This window comes from Lithobates pipiens, unplaced genomic scaffold (genome assembly GCF_037356315.1).
Source record: "Lithobates pipiens isolate NorthernLeopardFrog02 unplaced genomic scaffold, aLitPip1_a1.2 Scaffold_3, whole genome shotgun sequence".
Classification (NCBI taxonomy): Eukaryota; Metazoa; Chordata; class Amphibia; order Anura; family Ranidae; genus Lithobates; species Lithobates pipiens.
The window spans coordinates 3,042,966-3,059,480 of NW_027507790.1; the positions used below are offsets into that span (position 1 = coordinate 3,042,966).

At 47.4% G+C, this 16,515-nt stretch overlaps 1 protein-coding gene across 1 annotated transcript in view; it reads right to left on the bottom strand.

The window, feature by feature from the left end:
- Positions 1–16,515, bottom strand: part of TEP1 (telomerase associated protein 1) — a 161,551-nt gene that overhangs the window by 53,638 nt on the left and 91,398 nt on the right. The gene's annotated exons all lie outside the window — the stretch shown is intronic.

The window sequence follows — 16,515 nt, forward strand, 5'->3', positions numbered from 1 at the left end:
AAGAGAATTTGTCTCTTATATTTAAGTACAGTAAAACCTTGGTTTGAGAGTATTTTTCAAGACTAGCAATTTTTGATAAATTTTGACTTGCTAAACAATCGATGTCTTGATACACAAGTAGCATCATGTCACAACTGAGTAAAAAAGACGAGGCGCGCCATAGCAATATGGTTACATTTAATGAAGGTACAACATTTAGCAACTAACATGGTTGATGATTAATACAGGAACGTCTAAGTATGCAGACATCTGGGGTAAAGCTGTCCACATAGACCATCCTCCGGACCACCATCAATATCACCCCATCCACGCTGCACTCCACTAGCGCCTCAAGACTCACTTTCAGATCACTCTACTGCAGTGTAGTCTTCCTAGACATGATTACAGACTGACAGCGGTGAGAGCCAGCAGTGAGGGGGATGGTCTATGTTAACAGCTTTTCCCCGGATGCTGCATACCTAGATGGGGCTGTTTTAATCATCAACCATGTGAGTTGTTAAATGTTGTACCTTCATTAAATGTAACCATATTGCTACACTAATGCCGCATACACACGACCGGACTTTGCAGCAGACTAGGGTCCGATGGACTTCCGCAGGAATTTTGGCTGACTTTCCGAATGAAACGGACTTGCCCACACATGACCGGACTTTCCGGCAGACTGGGTCTGCTGGACTTCCCGGCGGAGTTCCGACGGACTTCCAAATGAACGGACTTGCCCACACACAGACTAAAGCCCATTCATTTTGAATGTGATGATTTACAACGGGACTTATCGGTGAGATTGACACCTTGCTAGCCCCGTCACCTGGTATGGATTTTAAGGGGAAGCCCCTATGTCGAAAAAACGGCACGGGGGTCCCCCCAGAATCCATACCAGACCCTTATCCGAGCACGCAGCCCGGCCGGTCAGGAAAGGGGGTGGGGACGAGCGAGTGCCCCCCCCCTCCTGAGCCGTACCAGGCCACATGCCCTCAACATGGGGGGGTGGGTGCTTTGGGGAAGGGGGGCACCCTGCAGGCCCCTCACCCAAAAGAACCTTGTCCCCATGTTGATAAAGACAAGGGCCTGTGGGCGGGGGCTTATCGACTTCTATAGGCATAAAGGGGCGGGGTCACCGGGTGATGTCACACAGTGACCCCACCTCGGATGACGTCACATTCCCGGGGCATGCTATAAGCCAACACGCAGCGTGTCCACAGCATTACAGCGGGAGAGAGCGTTGTGTCAACATCGGAAGAACAGAAGAAGGAAGAAGAAGACGGCGACAATGAAGGCGAAGACCGGGCCAACGCTAGCAAAAGAGCTGGAAGAAGATAGCGGAGAAACCCGGCAGAAGAACCGGAGAGCGGGAGAAAAACCGGAAAGCGCAGAGAAGTCGGAAGAAGACCCCCGGAGCTGCCTAATAAACTATTTTAAAAACCTGTGTAGTGTGTTTTTTATTGACACTTTTTCCCCCAGGTGAATGGGTAGGGGTATGATGTACCCCATACTTATTCACATAGGGTGGGGGGCCGGGATCTGGGGGCCCCCGGATTCTGATAAGCCCCCCGCCTGCAGACCCCGACAACCAATGGCCAGGGTTATCGGGAAGAGGCCCTTGTCCTCATCAACATGGTGCTCTGCGGGCCCCCCCTTCCCCAAAGGACCCACCCCCCCATGTTGAGGGCATGTGGCCTGGTACGGCTCAGGAGGGAGGGGGCGCTCGCTCGTCCCCACCCCCTTTCCTGACTGTCCGGGTTGCGTGCTCGGATAAGGGTCTGGTATGGATTTTGTGGGGACCCCCACACAGTTTTTTTGGCATAGGTGCTTCCCCTTAAAATCCATCCAAGACCAAAGGGCCTTGGAGGGGCATTCCCTCTCACGCCCACTGTGATTGGAAAATGCGTTTTTCCTATTGCAGCCAGCGCGAGATATACAGTACCCCGTCACCGAGAACCAGCAAGATAGGATCACTCTGGAAACATTCTCGCGGGCAGGTGCTGTAGCTGCCCACGCGTCGTATTTGGTCCGTCGGACCAGCATACAGCCGAATGGGTTTCCCGCTAGGAACTGAGTCCCGCGGGAAAATTTAAAACATGTTCTATTTCTAAAGTCCGTTGGATTTTTGGCCTGCAAAAGTCCGATGGAGCCCACACACAATCAGAAGGTCCGACGGATTCATTCCGTCTGACATTTGCTGTCAAAAAGTCTGGTCATTTGTACGTGGCATTAAAGGTGCCCCTCTTCTCTTTTAGGCTTAATGTACATGGGACGTTGAGGCAACTTCCTCTGAACAAATGTTTTGACAGCTTCAAACCAGCGTTTAAAAACGCCCGTTTTGCCGTGTTTGCGTCTAGGAGAGTTTATTTTAGATAACATCATAGGACCCTCCCAAAGCCCAAAAAACTGTATTATTTAACTATTTCAGCCATTCTGTGAGACCAGAGTGAGGCCGCGTACACACGCGCGGACTGTTCGCCCAACCTTGTTCGGCAAACAGTTTGTCAAACAGTCCGCTCAAAATTTGCATGAGCGGACTTGCCCACACACGAGCGGACTGTTTGACGAACAAGGTTGGGCAAACAGTTCGCTCAACTTTTGAAATGAACGGACTCGCCCACGTAAGGAGGAGGCAAATCCGCCCATTTCGAGCGCGTGTACAGGTAGGCGGGGCCCGCGAAGGAGACGTCGCGGGCTCCGCCGCCTGGAATGGGCTTAAAGGGGAACCCCAACGCCGAAAAAAATCGGCGTGGGGGTTCCCCCCAAGTCCACACCAGACCCTTGTCCGAGCACGCTACCCGGCCGGCCAGGAAAGGGGGGCGAGCGAGCGCGCCCCCCCCTCCTGAGCCGTACCAGGCCGCGTGCCCTCAACATGGGGGGGTGCCTTGGGGAAGGGGGGGGGCCGCGCGGCCCCCCCACCCCAAAGCACCTTGTCCCCATGTTGATGAGGACAAGGGCCTCTTCCCGACAACCCTGGCCGTTGGTTGTCGGGGTCTGCGGGCGGGGGGCTTATCGGAATCCGGGAGCCCCCTTTAAGAAGGGGGCCCCCGGATACCGGCCCCCCACCCTATGTGAATGAGTATGGGGTACAATGTACCCCTACCCATTCACCTGTGAAATAAAGTACAAATAAAAACACAACACAGGGGGAAAAAATATTTTATTGCACAGCCGGGGGTCTTCCGTCTTCGGGGGTCTTCTCGCCGGACTCCTCCGCTATGTGTGTGTAGCTCTTTTGCCAGCGGAGGAGTCCGGCTTTCTTCCTCCCCGCCGCCGGCCTCTTCTCCCGACTTCGGGGGTCTTGTCCCCCTCTTCGGTTCTTCTGCCGGGCCACCGCGCCTGGTCCGGTGGCCCGGTCTTCTGTCGCCGTCTTCCGTTCTTCTGTCGCCGCCTTCGGTTCTTCTGCCGGGCCACCGCGCCTTCTTGTAGCTCTTTTACAGGCGGTGGCCCGGTCTTCTGTCGCCGTCGCCGCCTTCCGTTCGTGTTCTTCTTCTTGTTCTTCTTGTTCTTCTCCAGGCGATGTTGACACGTCGCTCCCTCCGGCCGGAATGCCAGAGCCGCCCTGCGCTGTGACTTATATAGTGACAATGGGGCGGGGTCACATGGTATATGTCACATGGGTTGATGTCACATGGTGACCCCGCCCCCTTACGATGTCATAGTCCCCATGTGACATCAACCCATGTGACCAACCCATGTGACATATACCATGTGACCCCGCCCCATTGTCACTATATAAGTGACCGCACAGCGCGTCCCCGGCATTCCGGCCGGAGAGCTCGTCGAGTCAACATCGCCTGGAGAAGAACAAGAAGAACAAGAAGAAGAACAAGAACGGAAGGCGGCGACGGCGACAGAAGACCGGGCCACCGCCTGTAAAAGAGCTACAAGAAGGCGCGGTGGCCCGGCAGAAGAACCGAAGGCGGCGACAGAAGAACGGAAGACGGCGACAGAAGACCGGGCCACCGGACCAGGCGCGGTGGCCCGGCAGAAGAACCGAAGAGGGGGACAAGACCCCCGAAGTCGGGAGAAGAGGCCGGCGGCGGGGAGGAAGAAAGCCGGACTCCTCCGCTGGCAAAAGAGCTACACACACATAGCGGAGGAGTCCGGCGAGAAGACCCCCGAAGACGGAAGACCCCCGGCTGTGCAATAAAATATTTTTTCCCCCTGTGGTGTGTTTTTATTTGTACTTTATTTCACAGGTGAATGGGTAGGGGTACATTGTACCCCATACTCATTCACATAGGGTGGGGGGCCGGTATCCGGGGGCCCCCTTCTTAAAGGGGGCTCCCGGATTCCGATAAGCCCCCCGCCCGCAGACCCCGACAACCAACGGCCAGGGTTGTCGGGAAGAGGCCCTTGTCCTCATCAACATGGGGACAAGGTGCTTTGGGGTGGGGGGGCCGCGCGGCCCCCCCCTTCCCCAAGGCACCCCCCATGTTGAGGGCACGCGGCCTGGTACGGCTCAGGAGGGGGGGCGCGCTCGCTCGCCCCCCTTTCCTGGCCGGCCGGGTAGCGTGCTCGGACAAGGGTCTGGTGTGGACTTTGGGGGAACCCCCACGCCGATTTTTTTCGGCGTTGGGGTTCCCCTTTAAGCCCATTCCAGGCGGCGGAGCCCGCGACGTCTCCTTCGCGGGCCCCGCCTACCTGTACACGCGCTCGAAATGGGCGGACTTTCCGAGCGGGAACAGTCCGCTCATTTCGAAAGTACAGCGGACAAGCCCACACACGGGCGGACTGTTCGCTCAAACACAGTTTCAGCGGACAGTTTTTCGGAATTTCCGAAAGACTTTGTCCGTCCAACTGTCCGCTGAAACTGTCCGCTGAAAGCCCACACACGAGCGGACTGTCCGCCCAAACACTGTTCAGCGGACAAGGTTGGGCGAACAGTCCGCCCGTGTGTACGCGGCCTGAGTAGCAGCAGCTGAGAGAGCAGCAGTGTACTTGTATCTACCTCAATTTTAATATGGATCCCCTAATGAGGTATGTGAGGGGAAAAAAAGCACATTTTTAAATATATTTAATTTCTAAATTGCAAATGATTAATATATTCTTTGTTTATTTTTTATTATAAGCTGTATGTGTAATTTCATTTTTTTTTTATTCATTTATTTTGTTTTTTTTTAAGCAAATTTTATATGCAATTTTTTTAATATTTTTCATTAACCCTAACCAGAAACCCTAACGGACATGGACATTCACTGTATTGTTCATTTAAGCACAAGATACTCCATTTAGTTCTCGCTGTTGAAATGTGTTCTGTAACCTTCACTTTACACATAGGCACATCTTCTGCTAGAAGCTCTCTACTCTCTCTCTCCCCCCCAAGGTTTTCATTTATAAATTTTTCTATTTGTTCATTTTTAATAACATATTTCTATTTGTTCATTTTCATCTCACACCACCCTTTTCTTATCTATGTATAAAATAACATGTAATAATACATTTTGACACTGAACAGACATTTTAAAACACAGTGATTGAGTCCTGTGAATCTGTTCCTGAAGCTGCAGTATTAACTTTGTTTTAAAATGCAAATCAGAAATAATTCCAGAACAGTTTTGGCGAATCAGATATCAGGAGTTTGGCAGAGTCTCCAGAAGGAACCGCACATTGATCAGGATCATTGGGAGCACAGACCACTAAATGCCGGCCAGATAAGCTGTCCTTAAGCTTCCTATATTTCTGCCTTTCCTATGTATCTTATCTGTTGGTTCTCAAGGAAGCCATACCACTCTGGAGACCTTTCTGGTTGGGTAGTGTGCGTGTGTGTGTGTGTGTGTGTGTGTGTGTGTGTGTTTGTGTGTGTGTTTGTGTCCCCCTTTACGGGTTGGGCTGTGTGTGAATAGGGAGAATCCTCTGCAGTCCCCTTGCTTTGATTCCTTGTGGGCAACCTGGGTCAGAGGCGCATGGTAGGGTCAGATAAAACTCACAAAGAAGAGAAGAGACGAGGAGGGTCTCTTAATGAGTGTTTTGTCTATTGTCTTAAACCCCTTCTATCCACGTAGATAAGTGGAGACTATTCTTGTGTTAGAGGCAAGAGAGTATAGGCACAAGTAGAGAAGACTGGCCAGTCATCATGGTCATTAAATTAATTAACCACTTGCCGACCGCCGCACGCCGATGTACGTCGGCAGAATGGCACGGGCAGGCATAAGGGCTTACATGTACGTCCTTGCCTGCCCGCCGGTCGGGGACCCGATCGGGCCCCCGCCCGGTGCCTGCGGCGGTCGGTATTCGTTCGGGAGCGATCCCGGACGAGGGGACGGCCATTCATTCATGGCCACCCCCTCGCGATCGCTCCCGGCGAATGAAAATGTCCGGTGACATCACTTCCTCTCCTGTAATGTAAACACAGGAGAGGAAGTGATGTATTCTCTCCTCCGTGTCGGTAGTTTTCGTTCCGGCACCGAGGAGAGAGGTTCGGTGAGTTGCACCAACACACCCCACATACAGTAGAACATGCCAGGCACACTCACACCCCCCCTTTACCCCCCGATCACCCCCCAATTACCCCTGCCCCCCCAGTCACAGTGACACCAATTGCTTTTTTTTTTTTTTTTTTTTTGCATTGGTGTCATTTGTGACTGTAGTAACTGTTAGGGCAGTTAGGGTTAGCCCCCTTTAGTTCTAATGTGCCCCCCTAACCCCCCCAATAAAGGTTTAACCCCGTGATCACCCCCCGTCGCCAGTGTCACTAAGGCTGGGTTCACATTGCAGCGGTTTATGAGAACGAATGTGATTCGCACCGCACTGCAGTGCAAATCACATCCGATCTCTGTGCGATTCGAGTTCAGCCATACAGATAGTCTGGCTGAATTCGTGTCGCACCCGCCGCAAATTCGCACGGGACCCTTTTTTGGCCCGCAGCAGAATCGGATCGCATGGGTGTTCACACCATGCGATCCGAGTTTGCAGATCGCACTGCGATATGCGAACTGATCTGGGGGTGTCATTAACATTTCACTGACACTCCCAGCAGTTCGCATAGGGCAGTGTGAACTGCCGCCGGGAGGCATGCAATGCGGGAACCCGCCGCGGATTCATGGCGTTCCCGCATCGCTCCAGTGTGAACCCAGCCTAATAAGCGATAGTTTTTCTGATCGCTATATTAGTGTCACAGGTGACGCTAGTTAGGCAGGTAGGTATTTAGGTTCGCCGCAGCTTTTTATAGCGCCAGGGACCCCCATATACTACCGCATAAAGCCCCCTGATTGCCCCCTAGTTAACCCTTTCACCAGTGATCACCATATAACTGTTACAGGTGACGCTGGTTGGTTAGTTATTTTTTTATAGTTTCAGGGCACCCGCCATTTATTACCTAATAAAGGTTTAACCCCCTGATCACCCGGCGGGTGTCATTTGTGACTGTAATAACTGTTAGGGCAGTTAGGGTTAGCCCCCTTTAGTTCTAAGGTACCCCCTAACCCCCCCAATAAAGGTTTAACCCCGTGATCACCCCCCGTCGCCAGTGTCACTAAGGCTGGGTTCACATTGCAGCGGTTTATGAGAACGGATGTGATTCGCACCGCACTGCAGTGCAAATCACATCCGATCTCTGTGCGATTCGAGTTCAGCCATACAGATAGTATGGCTGAATTCGTGTCGCACCCGCCGCACCCGCCGCAAACTCGCACGGGACCCTTTTTTTGGTCCGCAGCAGAATCGGATCGCATGGGTGTTCACACCATGCGATCCGAGTTTGCAGATCGCACTGCGATATGCGAACTGATCTGGGGGTGTCATTAACATTTCACTGACACTCCCAGCAGTTCGCATAGGGCAGTGTGAACTGCCGCCGGGAGGCATGCGATGCGGGAACCCGCCGCGGATTCGTGGCGTTCCCGCATCGCTCCAGCGTGAACCCAGCCTAATAAGCAATCGTTTTTCTGATCGCTGTATTAGTGTCACAGGTGACGCTAGTTAGGCAGGTAGGTATTTAGGTTCGCCGCAGCTTTTTATAGCGCCAGGGACCCCCATATACTACCGCATAAAGCCCCCTGATTGCCCCCTAGTTAACCCTTTCACCAGTGATCACCATATAACTGTTACAGGTGACGCTGGTTGGTTAGTTATTTTTTTTATAGTTTCAGGGCACCCGCCATTTATTACCTAGTCTCACTAGTGTACCCCTAAATTTAGGGGTGTCTACTTTCCAAAATGGGGTCATTTGGGGGGGGTTTGTGCCATCTTGGCATTTTATGGCCTTCAAAACTGTAACACCCTTAGAAAGCCTGAAGGCGGTGCTTGGTTTTCGGGGCCCCGTACGCGGCTAGGCTCCCAAAAAGTCCCACATATGTGGTATCCCCGTACTCAGGAGAAGCAGCAGAATTTATTTTGGGGTGTCATTTCACATATGCCCATGGCATGCGTGAGCAATATATCATTTAGTGACAACTTTGTTAAAAAAAAAAAAAAAAAAGTTTGTAATTTTCCCGCAACTTGTGGCAAAATATAAAATATTCCATGGACTCAACATGCCTCTCAGCAAATAGCTTGGGGTGTCTACTTTCTAAAATGGGGTCATTTGTGGGGGTTTTGTGCCATCTTGGCATTTTATGGCCTTCAAAACTGTAATAGGTAGTGAGGAGTGAAGTCAAATATTTACGCCCTTAGAAAACCTGAAGGCGGTTCTTGGCTTTCGGGGCCCCGTACGCGGCTAGGCTCCCAAAAAGTCCCACATATGTGGTATCCCCGTACTCAGGAGAAGCAGCAGAATTTATTTTGGGGTGTCATTTCACATATGCCCATAGCATGTGTGAGCAATATATCATTTAGTGACAACTTTGTGTAAAAAAAAAAAAAAAAAAATTTTTTTTGTCATTATTCAATCGCTTGAGGCAAAAAAATAAAATATTCAATGGGCTCAACATGCCACTTATCAATTTCCTTAGGGTGTCTACTTTCCAAAATGGGGTCATTTGGGGGGGTTTTGTACTGCCCTGCCATTTTAGCACCTCAAGAAATGAGATAGGCAGTCGTAAACTAAAAGCTGCGTAAATTCCAGAAAACGTACCTTAGTTTGTAGATGTGACAACTTTTGCGCAAACCAATAAATATACAGTTATTGACTTTTTTTTTACCAAAGACATGTGGCTGAATACATTTTGGCCTAAATGTATGACTAAAATTGAGTTTATTGGATTTTTCTAATAACAAAAAGTAGAAAATATCATTTTTTTTCAAAATTTGCGGTCTTTTTACGTTTATATCGCAAAAAATAAAAATCGCAGAGGCAATCAAATACCATCAAAAGAAAGCTCTATTTGTGGGAAGAAAAGGACGCAAATTTTGTTTGGGTACAACATTGCATGACCGCGCAATTACCAGTTAAAGCAGCGCAGTGCCAAATTGTAAAAAGACCTCTGGTCATATACCAGCAAAATGGTCCGGTCTGAAGGTGGTTAAGGGAATCAAGGGTGAGAGGCCTTCAGAAAATGCCCAGCGCAAGAGGAGCTCTAAAGAATATATGAACCAAAGGTACGGTTCCGCCTATACTGAGCCCCTAGATAAATGGGTAGAATAGACAGAGGGAACAGGTAAATCTTTAAAATCTAAAGGGACTTTTAATTTACAAGTATGGCAAACATTTCTGCATGATTATGGCCCACTACTGTGCAGTGAAGGAACGTGGAGAATAGCTTGCACATGGGAGACAAAAGCTAAAGTAGCAAATCAAACTGGCTTGACGGAGATGTTTTATAAAAGTGCTGCCCAAATTTACTATGTTTGGCCAGAAGACTCTGTAGAGGAAGACCCCCCACCTTATGTGGCTAATAGTTTGGCTTTAAGGGGTCCACGCACAAGAGCAAAAGAAGTAGATTACATAGCACATACAAAAAAGATGAGCTGGGCAATATACTAGAGAGCAGAGGTTTAACAGCCCCATATCAACCTACAAAGGGATTTGGCTCATATCCTAGAAACAGATGATTGGCATAAATCAAAAAGCACATATGCAAAAATAGATCTCTCTGAATTTAAGGCTTTGGTCAGAGAAAGAGAGATAGAGTTTGAACTTCCGGTGTAAACCATAATTTCCAAATTGTGGGAGCAGGATGAAGAGAGAAGGAAGGGAGACGCCACCCTTTCTGCCCCTGGCACAGCGCAATCTGTTGCAGTTTATCCTGTCAGAACCCAATTCATTTTTGAAGGTAATGCTGTTGACAATAAGTCTCAAATTAAATGATATGTACCTTTTAGTCCCCAAGAAATGAGAGTCATTTTGGAGGGATTGGGAGATCTTAGAAATGATCCAATTGGGTTTGCTTAGCGCTGCACAGGAAGAATATGAGGCTTCTGCTACTGAAATTCATCAGCTTCTTATTAAAGCAGTGGGAAGCAACACGTCTGGCTATATACTTAAAGAATGTGGTGTAGACTTTAAAAATCTAGGTAAGATGGTTAGTGGATGGGGGGTTTGTGAGAAATTGAAGGAAAAATTGCCCCAAATATATGGACAAACCAGACATGCTGAATTTATGAATGCTAAGCAAGGGAAAGAGAAAGCCACAGGGGCTTATTGGAGGTGGTTAAGCAATATGGCTGAGGAAGCAGGCCTTAAAGTAGAGGAAGAGAAGGCGGGAGAAACTGCAAGTCCATCTACACAACTGGTGAAACAAAGGTTTCTTGATGGTTTAAAAGCCCAGTTGAAAGAAAAGTTGTTCACAGCAAGGCCTGAGGCAGGCAATATGTCTATTTGAGACATCCTGCCTATCCTGTTATCCATAGAAAACAGGATTAACCAAAAAGACAGCAAACCCAAGGTTATGTACAAGGGGAAGCAGAGAGGAAGAGGCAAAGGCAATTTCAGAAATCATGGCAATAGGGGACCAATTATATGTTACAATTGTAATGGGGAAGGACACATAGCCAAATTCTGCCATCTTCCTAGACTGAAAAAGAGCTTAGAGGCACTTCATGCTGATCCCAGTTCTCTGCCAAAAGCAGTGGATCAGGCATTGGAAAATGGCATGCCACTATTAGTCATGTTAAATAGCGGAGACAATGGTCCTGAGGCCAAAGTAAAAGTATTTTCACAAGAACTCCCCTATCCTGGAGGAGAAACAGAATTAAACTGTTTAAATCGATACTGGTGCAAGCCAAAGTGTTTTTAATATAGAGGACTTACCTCCAGGATTATTATCTACAAATGTTATCTCTGGTGTTGGCCTAACCGGGACCTCTACTGATTTGGTTAAGTCCAAGCCACTTAAACTCAGGTTAGGACAGCAAACAGAAATTGTCACTAAAGGGTTAGTTTCAGACACAGTTCCTACCAATCTTTTGGGAGCTGACATTTTTAACCAAATTTTAGCAAGCATAGAATACACTCCTACAGCAGTCCAAGTGGTCAGTAGTCTGTCAGGAGTTTTAAATTCTGCCTGTGGAGTATTTTTAATCCAAGTCTCCACTAGAATTGAAAGTGATTCCTGCTGAATTATGGGCCACCAGCAAATATGATGTAGGTCTGCTGGATTGCACCCCAATCGTGATAAAAATTAAACCATGAGCCCATCTCCCACAGATTAAATTGTACCCACTGAGTATTGCTCAGACTGAGAGGATAAAGGATCAAATCACTCAACTGAAAGCAGCACGGGTTGTTGTACCAATTAAGTCCCAAGTCAATACACCACTGTTCCCATCTGCAAAGAAGCCAGACAAGAAGGGTGGGCAGGTGACATACCACATGGTGCACGATTTGAGAGCCATTAACAATATAATTGAGGCAAATACCCCGATCGTGCCCAACACCCACACTTTACTAAATTGAATACTTGCCTCCAGCACCTGCTTTACAGTGATTGATCTTGCAAACGCTTTATTTTCTGTGCCCCTGCACCCAGATTGCTAGCACCTTTTTTCATTTACCCAGGATGCCCAAAAGTTAGCAAAGATGAGCTACAATACTGCCAAGATAAAGTGATCTTCCTGGGTCACTGCATTTCACATGGAATCCCTCACCTAACCCCAAACTGAGTTAAAACTCTACGGAAATTTGAAAAGCCAAGAAATGTACGGTAACTACGTGCCTTCCTGGGGTTAGTGGGATATTGTAGGGACTGGATTCCAAACGCATCAGTACTTATGGCTCTTCTATATGAGGCTACCACTAGAAACCCTTTCAAACTCACATGGGACAATAAATTGCAGATGAAGGAGCTTATTAAAATTTTGTCTGAAGCTACCGCCATTGCACTTCCTGACTATACTAAGACTTTCTCATTGTTCTGTCATTAAGTCAATGGATTTGCTGCAAGTGTACTCACCCAGCTACATGGAGACAAACAGGAGGCCTGTGATGTATGTATCAGCCTCATTAGACCCTGTCATCAAGGGCTCCCCCAGTTTTATGCGAGCCATAGCAGCCTACATTTTGCTGCTAGACAAAGTAATGGAGCTTGCACTAGATTCTGCTCTGATCCTGTATGTACCACATGCAGTACAAGAAATCGTGAATCAAGTAAAGACCAGACATGTGTCTACCAGTAGATTTGACAAGTACCAGTCTGCTCTTTTTGCTCCATCGAATTTAACAATCAAACGATGTGTTACTTTGAATCCGGTTACTCTTCTTCCTATAATTTATGAGGAAGATGCAACAAATGGTACTGATGTAGAACCTGAGTTTTTCTCATGATTGTATGGCTCTGATGGAGGTAGAAAGGGCCTCTATCATACCAGCAAAAGATGAGCCTTTATCAGATTGTGACACACTCTTATTCGTAGATGGTTCCAGATTTTACACGGATGATGTTATAACCACTACAGACAGCATTTTACATCAGGAAGCATTGATACCCCAGATGTCAGCACAGGAAGCGGAGTGGTGTGCTGTAGTCAAAGCAAGTCATCTCCTAGAGAATCAAAGGGGAAGCATTTACACTGACAGCAGATATGCATTTGGAATCGCTCACGATTTTGGACCAATTTGGAAAGCACAGAACTTCCTGACTAGTGCAGGGAAGCCAGTGAGACATGCAAAACTCATTGAGCGACTATTTGAGGCCTTTCAGAAACCAGCAGAAGTTGCCATCTTGAAGGTAAAAGGACATGCAAGGGGAAATGACATGACAGCCAGAGGAAATGCTTTGGTGGACCAAGCGGCAAAGCATGCTACCCTTCTGGCATTTGGAATCACACCCACTGTAGGGGTCACCCAGGTAGTGGGGACAGATTCAACTCATCAAGAGCGGTGGGATGTAGAAAATGTAATTCAGTTGCAGAACCAGGCCCCTGATGAAGGGAAGCATAAGTGGATTAAATGTAATGCTACCCAAAATCAGCAGGGCATGTAGAGTGCTGAAAACAACCCAGGAGTTTGTACCCAGTTTTAGCACAACTGGCACATGGTGTCCAACATCTTGCTAAGGACGCGATGGTGGCACTTACTGACTGCTATTGGATAGCACCTGGATTTAGAGCTTTTACAGCCAGGGCTGTGTTTCATGTCTCACTTGTGCTCTGTACAATGCAGGGAGGCCTGTCCATGTTCCCCAAAAGCATTTTCCCAAGCCAGATTTCCCTTTCCAAAGAATTCAAATAGACTACACTTAGATGCCAAGATATGAGTATGCTTTAGTGTGTACTGACATGTTCTCAGTTGGCCTGAGTGCTGGCTGGTAGCTAAAGCAAATGCAAAAACAACAGCAAAGACATTTGTGAATGAAATAGTTTGTAGATATGGAGTTCCTGAATTTATTGGGAGTGGCAGAGGAACACATTTTACTGTGCAAGTAATGAAAGCCCTTCACATACAGCAAGCTTTCCATACACCTTATCATCCACAAAGTATTGGTAAAGTTCATGAGATGAGGGGAGGTATGCTGGCAGCAGTGCTCAGTATCACCAGGACCAGACGAAGTCAGGTTACTCCCAAGAGGGTTCTTAAAGGTGTGTCTTTTTTAACATTCTTTCACACTTTCTTTGTGAAATGGTAGGGGTACATTTGTACCCCCTTCCCATTTCAAACAGGGGGGGCCGGGATCTGGGGGTCCCCTTGTTAAAGGGGGCTTCCAGATTCTGATAAGCCCCCCGCCCGCAGACCCCCACAACCACCGGCCAGGATTGTGGGGATGAGGCCCTTGTCCTCATCAACATGGGGACAAGGTGCTTTGAGGGGTCACAGACCCCCAAAGCATCCTCCCAATGTTGAGGGTATGTGGCCTGGTACGGTTCTCGAGAGGGAGGGTGCTCTCTCATCCCCTCCTCTTTTCCTTTGGCCTGTCAGATTGCATGCTCGGATAAAGGGTCTGGTATTGATATTTGGGGGAACCCCACATCTTTTTCTTTTTTTTTTTTATTTGACACCCCCTTTTTTTTTATCAATGACTTTCAATGACTCTTCTCTGTATTACGGGAGCTGACAATTCATTATAGCCGCAAGTGATTTTAAATTACTTTTTTTCCTGCAGAAATGACACTTTGTGCAGGGACAGTTCTAAGCACGGGAAACATGCGCCCCTTTACAGGTATACTATAGACATCCCCCAGGTACGAAATTTAAAGGAATATTACACTTTTATTTTTTCACTTTAAGCATTATTAAAATCACTGCTCCCAAAAAAACTGCAGTTTTGAAAACTTTTTTTTTGCATTGATACATGTCCCCTGGGGCAGGACCCAGGTCCCCAAACACTTTTTAGGACAATAACTTGCATATTAGCCTTTTAAATTAGCAATTTAGATTTTGAACGTTCCAGTCCCATAGACTTTAATACTGTTCTAAAGATCACACGAAGTTTAGGTCTGTTCGCAGGTTCTGGAGTGAACCGAACCGGGGGGGGGGGGTGTTCGACTCATCCTTAATAATGAGGACGTTATTAAAAGGGCATCTTGCTAAGATAAGAGAACTATAGAATAAGGCCAGAGATATTGCAAAAGATGGATGGAACCCCTTTAAGGGTTTAGGAGGGTTTGGTGACTTTTTATATGGCATACCAACATGGTTACAGAAACTAGGTGTTTACATTGTGATTTTTCTATTTCTAATATTTATTTCCTTCCTCATCAGGCTATGCCTCTGTGCGACTACCCGCTGTACCAACGAATGGTCCACCAGCCCTGATGAGCCCATTATTGTGAGAAAGCTAGGAGAGAGCTGAATTGGACGCCGTCTCTCTGCGCTAATGTAACAGGAGTTACCAGCAATCGGCTGAATGTAGCACAGAGAAGAATGGTGTCAAATAAACAAAAGGAGGGAATTGACATGGTAATGCACTGTACTACTCCCTCCCTCCCCCCCGCTCCCCCCCAAGGTTTTACTTTTGCAATAACCCCCTAACCCTAATGGGAAACCCTAACTTGTTTTTCAAGGGGAAACCCTAACCATATTCCCCTAATGGGAAACCGTAACCCCTAACCCTAACCAGAAACCCCAACTTGTTTTTCAAGGGAAAAATTCTAACCCTAACCATAACCCCCTAACCCTAATGGGAAATCCTAACCCTAACCGTAAACCATAACACTTACCATAACCCTAAACTTGTTCTTCAAAGGGAAAAGCCCAACCATAACCCCCTAACCCTATTGGGAAACCCTAACCCTAACCTGGAAACCCTAACTGGAAACCCCAACTTGCTCTTCAAGGGGAAAACCCTAACCCTAACCATAACCCCCTAACCCTAATGGGAAATCCTAACCCTAATGGGAAACCATAACACTTACCATAGCCCTAAACTTGTTCTTCAAGGGGAAAACCCTAACCCTAACCATAGCCCCCTAACCTTATTGAGAAACCCTAACTGGAAACCCAAACCTAACTTGTTCTTCAAGGGGAAAACCCTAACCCTAATAGGAAACCCAAACCCTAACTTATTCTTCAAGGGGAAAACACTAACCCTAACACTAATGGGAAACTGTAACTGGAAACCCTAACGGGAAACCATAACACTTACCATAACCCTAAACTTGTTCTTCAAGGGGAAAACCCTAACCTTAACCATAATCCCCTAACCATAATGGGAAACTCTAACCCTAACTCATAACCGGAAACCCTAACTTGTTCTTCAAGGGGAAAACCCTAACCATAACCCCTAACCCTAATGGGAAACCCTAACCCTATATGAACATAGCAAATTATGAAAAAAATAAAAATAAATTGCTTGCTATCAATCTTATGTTTTGTAACGTTAAAAAATAGGGCACCTGTAAAAACACATAAACGTTTTGCCACATTTAGCCGCGTTTGGTGCCTGAAACTTCGGCATCTGAACTTATTTTTTTGCCTTAAAAAAAAGCCTATAAACGCAACTGCCTAAAAACTACATTAAACAAACCTGTGTACATGCACACATAACATTGGAAGAGTTCAGGGACAGCTGAAAAAAGCAGCCAACTGCCTCTGAATGTCCGTTTACCAGCAGTAGTGTACATGAGGCCTTATACTCTGTAGCACCTTCTGGATTTTGCTTCTAATCCCCTTGTGGAGGCTGCCATTTTTGACTGGACAATTTATGGTTACACAACCTGGTCATATTGCTATAAGCTTTTTATATGAACTATAAACTGAAAGACCCATGAATAAATGGT